The sequence below is a fragment of the Momordica charantia genome, assembly GCF_013281855.1.
Source record: "Momordica charantia cultivar OHB3-1 chromosome 4 unlocalized genomic scaffold, Mcharantia_2.0 BLBB01000004.1, whole genome shotgun sequence".
Lineage (NCBI taxonomy): Eukaryota > Viridiplantae > Streptophyta > Magnoliopsida > Cucurbitales > Cucurbitaceae > Momordica > Momordica charantia.
This window is the reverse complement of record NW_028275162.1, coordinates 19,268,751-19,276,095: the sequence shown is the minus strand read 5'-3', so window position 1 is coordinate 19,276,095 and position 7,345 is coordinate 19,268,751. Positions and strand designations below refer to the sequence as shown.

Below are 7,345 nucleotides of genomic sequence, written 5' to 3'. Positions count from 1 at the left end.
ATGGAAGCCCACAAAGATCAGCAGATCTGATTATTTGGGCTTCCTCAACTGTGAGCCTTTTGTGAATGCATTTGGTTGGGTGACACTATAATTTGATTTTCCGAGAAGGTTTAAGAAAGTATAAGACTATTTCACCCTCAAGTGTAAACCAATAGGTTAAAGTCAATTTAATTATAGTTCAATTCTTTTACCTCACCTAAGATTTTTGAATTTAACCTAAATTCTGTCAATTTAAACTAACATTTGAATAAATTGTGCAATTTAAACTCTACTAAATGGTACAATTAATGTCTCAATTAGTTAAGTTTGCTTTTTTTAAGATGTGCGACTAACGTATAGTTGAATGAGGCTTTTCGGGTACTCATTCTTCTAGTTGTATTAGATTTTTCTAAGGTGAATTTACCGCAGCTTTTACAAAAATGTCAATTACTTTAAAGTCGCTCTTTAAATTAACTCACATCCAACTCCGAGTAAACATGAAACTCTACCTTTAATCGTATTACATTCTTCCCAAGATAACAATATACAACAATACACATCGAACATTATGAATTATAAAATAAAACCACATTCTGATGGGTAAAATCCCTTCAATTCAATGGTCACATAACCATCGGATAAAATCAACCTAAAGAATTACATGTTTTTCTTTCCTAACCAAAACAAAACCTTAAATAATTACGTATTTTTTCATCCTACAGCCTCAAACCAATGCAACAAAAAACCGACAAAGAAAACTATACCACAAGGATCAAAGTCTTGTTCCTTTTCCCATCTTATATCACTTAACTGATTATCCTCTTATGTAGCTCAAGCAGGGTTTCAACAACACTAACATTGTACAAAATATTGCAAATAAGTTGGATAAGGGAAAAGAGTTTGAAATAACACAAGCAAAAAGATTCAGACAAAATCATGTTGTTAGATTGAGGATCAATGAGGGAGCAACCCAAGAATGAGATGGATGAGTATGCATGTTGCCCGACTAGCAGAAGTGTCGAACGTATGAGGGGCGGGAGACGGTTTCTGACAATCAATCTCGCGTTTATGAACAGTGCACGTAGACGTCGTTATAACTTAGAGGACTGCTAAATTGTTGTAGGTGTGAGTGTGTGTTGTATCGGGTTAGTTCCGAACTTCGAATAGCTGAGGTTAAATACTGTAGGTGGGTAAGATGCCATATGAATAACTAAAAAGGTTAGTTCATGAACCCTGCTGGAGTTCCATAATATTTGGTTCATATCCATACGATCTTAACAATTTCATCAATCCCTTTAAGACTCCATATATTTCCTTGCTCTGAGAATGCCTCTCATCTAAGGAATAAAACTCAACCACGCTATCATTTACCTCAATCAAGCTACATCCTGGCAACTTTTTGAACCCGGTGTCCCTCATTAAAATCTTCAACCGTGCAACGTCTTTCCATCTACTAAGATCTCCATAAATATTCGATAGCATGACGTAATTTGCAGGGTTTTTGGGTTCGAGCTGAATGAGTTTCTGAAGAGCTAATTCTGCCAAATCAATGTTTTTGTAAGTCCTGCACGCACCTAGCAGGGCAGCCCAGATGACAGCATCTGCTTTGATCGGCATCCTCTTCACGAACTCAATTGCCCGGTCCAAAAGACCAGCTCGGCCAAATAGATCGACCATACAACCATAATGCTCAATCTGAGGATCAATGGAGTAGTCATGGACCATTGAGTTGAAATATGAGATGCCTTCTTCAACTAATCCAAGATGAGTACAGGAGCACAATACCCCAATGAAGGTGATTCCATCCGGTTTTTTGCCAGAGTTCTTCATCCGGTGAAACAAATTTAACGCATCCGCCCCACATCCATGAGTTGCCAAGCCACAGATCACAGAATTCCATGAAATAAGGTCTTTTGAATCCATGCTCCCAAATACTTCCATTGCATTCTCTATCACACCGCATTTTGCATACATGTCTATCAATGCATTTCCAACATAAATGTTTCTTTTAAACCCGATGGTCGCAGCGTATACATGCACCCACTTTCCCAAATCAAGAGCTCCCAATCTCGCACAAGCAGACAACACAGTCACAAGGGTGGCATCATTGGGAACTACCTGGCCATCGAGTAGCATCCGTTTGAAACAACTCAATACATCAAAGAAACGCCCATTATGAGCATACCCTCCAATCAATCCATTCCAGGAGAAAACATTCCGCTCGGGCATCTCTTCAAACAGATGCTCGCAAGCCTCAACGTCCCCATTATTTGCATAACCACTCAACATTGTATTCCAAGACATCACATCACGGTACGGCATTGCATCAAACAGCTTTCTTGCTGCCTCCATATGCCCTATTTCAATATAACCAGAAACCATAATGCTCCACAGCACAACATCTCGTTCGGGTGCCAAGTCGAACAGCCGCCGTGCAAATGTCACATCATTGCACAAAATGTAGCCACTGATCATGGAAGTCCAGGCTACTATATTTCTCTCAAGCATTCCAACAAACACCTTGTAGGCAGACCCAATTGCCCTCCCACCAGAGTACACATCGATCAGAGTAGTAGCCACGAATTGGTTCCCTCTAAACCCACCCTTAATGACCTCACAATGAATCTCCTCCCCTTCCACGAATGCATTGATTTTGGCACAAGATTTGAGAACAAGAGGGAACGTGAAGCAGTTGGGTCTCACGTCCGTGCTCTTCATTTTCCCAAACAAAAGAACCACTTCCCTGTAAAACTCGTTGTGGGCATACCCTCTGAGGATTGAATTCCAGAGCGCCACTTTTGGGTCAGGAAAATGATCGAACAGATGGCGGGCATAAGCCATTCGCTTGAGATTAGCCCACGCAGACACAACATTTGGGGCTACATATTCATTGTGTTGAAACCCGTGGGTAATTATCTGGGCTTGAACTTTCTCAAGAAGCGCCACTGTCTTACATGATCGTAACAGAGAAATGAAGTGGTCTTCAAGAACTCTGTGGGGCTGCTTCTGGACTGAATCTAACAAAAGCTTCGCTATTTTTCCCGAAAAAATGAACACAATCTCAATTAAACTATGCAGCTAAATCCAACAAAAATTGGAAAAATTTTCAAGCTTCTGAGTAGGATTGAAAACTTCAACTTCAAAAGTTTAACCGATACGTATAGAGACAGAGAGGAGGAACCAAAATCGATTGAACCGTCACTGGCCTTCTTGGACGAACGGATTGAAATCTAGCCCGAGAGAAAAAAGGGACTGTGTGTTGTTATCTAAATTATATGTTGATTTCAAATCTGCTCCAAGTTCAAGACGTTCAATTCAATCTCAAATCTTTGGACTTTTTTCGAAAGCAAAAACAAAAAACAGATAAAAAGAGAAAAACTCTCATTGGCATTTTGTTTTATTATTTTTTTTTGGTGATAAAATTAAAACTTTTAAAATCAACCTTTTATATAATTTCATTGGTTTCAATTTGGTTGAATTATACAAAATTAGTTGAAATTGTAGTTTCAAAAGTTTTATTTCTACCCTCATCAACTTTTAAAATTGTTTTAAAACAACGTTCCGTCGACCTTTTTGTTAAAAAGAACACGAAAATGTGGCATGGCGATGAGTTGTAAAAATAGAAATACACATAAGTATTATAATTTAAATTGGGTTCCTAAATTTTGACAGTACTACAGAAGTATGGATACTCATTTCATTCTTTGCTTACTATGCTAGGGTTGTATTAAAAATAATGTGTCATCTATCAAAATTAACTCATGGTGTGATCCCATGTATTTCTATTTTTACAACTTACAGTTATGTTACCTCGCCACCACATCACATTTCTTTCTTCTTTCTAACTGACATCATTTTGAAATAAATTTTAAAGCGGTTGAGTCAAAATGAAACTTTTAAAATAATAGGTTTATAATTAAAATATATACCCTAAAGTACAGTGACATTTGGTATAATTTAATCTTTCAATTTTGCCGCAAATTTGTTGAAAGTTAAAATTCAATCGCAAACCTTTTTAATTTGTTTTTTTAAAGAAAACTTTCATTAGCCAGTTTTTCCTTGCTATCTTGACTTGACCTGCAACACAACTGCTATAAAATTTTATTTGTGATAAAATTATAACTTCTAAATATATAATTTAATTAGTTTTAATTTAAATTTGTCGAAAATTTTCTGGGAACAATTTTCTCTTAGCAAATTAAAATTTAAGGGTAACTAACTACCTAAAGGAACTTTTGTATAATTTAAGGACTTTTTTTTAGTAATATCATATCAAGCTAAGTCCAAATTAGAGGGATTAAATCGGAACTATGTCCACTGTAAGATCTAAATTGATAGTTTAACCAAAGTACCATTGCAAGAGTTTTTCTATAAATAATGTAGTTTAAATAAATAAAAATAAGATTAGATTTTTTAAAATATTGGCTGGTAAATGTTAAGAGTAATCGCTAATGCACCAGCCCAAAAGCCCAATATTGTAAATCTGTGTAAAAGCCCAATATTGTTAGAGGTCCAATAATCTCTATATATATATGACCTTTAACTCATTTGTAAACGTATGGATGGAGAAATAAAACAAATCCATCATTGCGTTCAAGAAAGTGTGTTTGTTCTCTGTAAAAATTGCACATGAAGATTACAATTATATTTAAAGCATAAATCACGAGACCGACTTGGGTATGACTTTACCATAATCTCAAATATTACGTTACTAGGTGGGGACGGTTGAGAATCTATATATAAAAATTAAATTTATCAAATCGATCAACTGATTGAGCAGTGATTTATTCATCCATGTATGAGGGAGAGATCTTGTGTTGTTTAATCCTATTACACTCCTACCATTTCATCAATCTCATTCTCATTCTTTATTTTGTGGGCTCCACGTATATATTTATTAGGCTCATACATTTTTTAATTTTAATTTCTTTTTACTTTTATAACTTCTTCTCCATTTATACTTCCATTTTTATTAGTTGATGTAATTTTATTATATAATATTGTATTTATAATTAGCTAAAAATAAGAAAGGAGTATACTAATAATTGTAATATATATGATTTCGATTTTGATTTGAAACAGTTTTATTAAATAACATTAAAGGAATTTTTATTACGATTCCAAAAAATTTTTGCTAAATAATATCACAGAATAACGTTTTCATTCTAATTGATTTTATCACGACTCATTCGGATTCCTGATAAAAACAATGCTATGGTTAGAATTTTGTTTTTCAACCATATTAATTTTTGACCTTCTAAGTACGATAATCTATTTTCCTGACACGGGGTGATTGGAATTTGGAAGCATTCATTGCCACTGCCAAACCTCCCAAATGTGTGTCAGATGAGCCCAGAGAGGAATGATAGCATACATGCAGATGCAGGAACGCCAATAGAACTCGGAACACCAATCGTCACAGTCAATCCACATCGACCACGTGGAGCTCAGTGACTGGGCGTTCAGTCACCATCGGGTCACATTAAGGTATCCGGGACTGGATATACTTTATGCCTCTGCAACCCCATAGGCCCAGCAGCCCAGAAACTGTCCATCTTTCCACTTTCCCAACGCGCCGCGTCAAAGCGTGGATATTCAAATTTATAAATAAAATTAATTCGACTAAATAAAAATTATTTTATTTTATTTCATCATTCCTCAATTCTCAAAATTAGTTAATTTTAATTTTAGGCTCTTAAAAAAAATTCATTTTAATCTTTAAACTTTAAAAAGTAATAGTTTTAGTTCTTCCTTTTTAAGATAATTTTTTATAATATATCCAATGAGTTGATCTTTAATCTTTTAAAATATTTTATTCTTGATCTATTGTAATTTTTCGATTAGGTATGTTAAATTTTGTTAGTGAAAATGTGATGTGTATTACATTATAGTTTTATCAATATAATTAGATATCGGCCTCTCACAGCATTTTGATAAATAGGAAAAATTTTGTTGATGAATAGGTTAGATTTCATGTGTTAAAGTAACATATAATTGGTATTTCAACATTTTAAAATAAGTTATTTAAACAATAATTTAGTATCTATATTTTTTTGTTGACAATTTTTATCAATTTTTTTTATAAAATGACTTAATTTAGAAGTTCTAAGAATAAAATTGAAACTTCCATAAATTGAGAATGAGAATATTTTGCCTTCATAGAATTTACTCTAGTTCGTTGACACGTATGAGCTATTTCAAAAAGAAATAATAATTAAAACTATTTATCTTTGTTTTTATATTTTTGACGAACGTAATTTTCTAGATACCTTTATATTAATAGATTTTCTCAATTGGCTGTTCATAAAAAACAATTTTATTTATTTTCTAAAAACATTTTGTAAACAATGATTCAAGTTTATTTCTCAGGTTGTTAATCAAATTTTTAAAGATGATTTGATACATGGAAATAGAAATCACATCCACACAGTCTCTTATTTAACAAATGTAAAATTCTTTTTTCATTTTTTTTTTTTGAGAATTAACAAACGTTCATAATGAATCTTTTAATGTGAGGACATTAAAAATATAAAAATATTGTGCTCTTTTTACTTTTAATTTAATATTTAAAGGGTTAATTTTACTATTCATTTAAACTTATGGTTTTATTTTATAAAATCAAAAGTTAAAATTAAGATTAATCGAACTAAGTAGGATGGTTCAAAAGTTAAAATTGCTGAGTTCCCTCTTAAAATGAAAAAAAAAGCTATTAAATTTGAGAAAAAATAAATTAGAAGTAGAATAATATTCTCCTCTTCTAGTTTTAGTGCAATGTCTTATGTTATTTATGTCATATAAATTTTGCAATATACATATTTTGCATCTTTATACTTACCTGAACAATTTAAATTTATTCTTAAAATATTGATTACACAAAATATAGTATAATATTTGAAACAATTAAGAATGAAGCATGTTTCAACCTAATTTCTACCCACTCTAATCTAACTACTCTATTTTGCTAATTGGTTCAAACCAACTTTATCTTCCTAGTTAATAAGTTTGATTTTGATAGTTTGAGATTTAAAAGCTTTAGATAATTAAATCAATTAAAACAAATAAAAGCTTGTGTTTAGTAGCTGTATAAAATATTTTATAATTATTTGGTATCGAAACACAAAACAAGAAATGAACAAAGAACCAAAGTTTAAGAAATCAGATTTCTAATAACTATATAATTGAGCTAAATATGTTGATAAAGTGTTTTTTTGTATCTATTATAGTCGATTAGGAGTTAGATCAAGATTCGAAATTCAAATTAACATCTATCTGCTTTCGACATTTTCTTGCATTCTTTTAAGTACAACCTAAATGTGTCATGTGATATCCGCTCTTGAGACTGTAGATGGTTGGTTCAAACCATGAG

At 32.6% G+C, this 7,345-nt stretch overlaps 1 pseudogene; it reads right to left on the bottom strand.

Moving 5' to 3' along the window:
- Positions 1-738: 738 nt before the first annotated feature.
- Positions 739-3,338, bottom strand: LOC111010545 (pentatricopeptide repeat-containing protein At2g20540 pseudogene; annotated as a pseudogene).
- Positions 3,339-7,345: the final 4,007 nt, after the last annotated feature.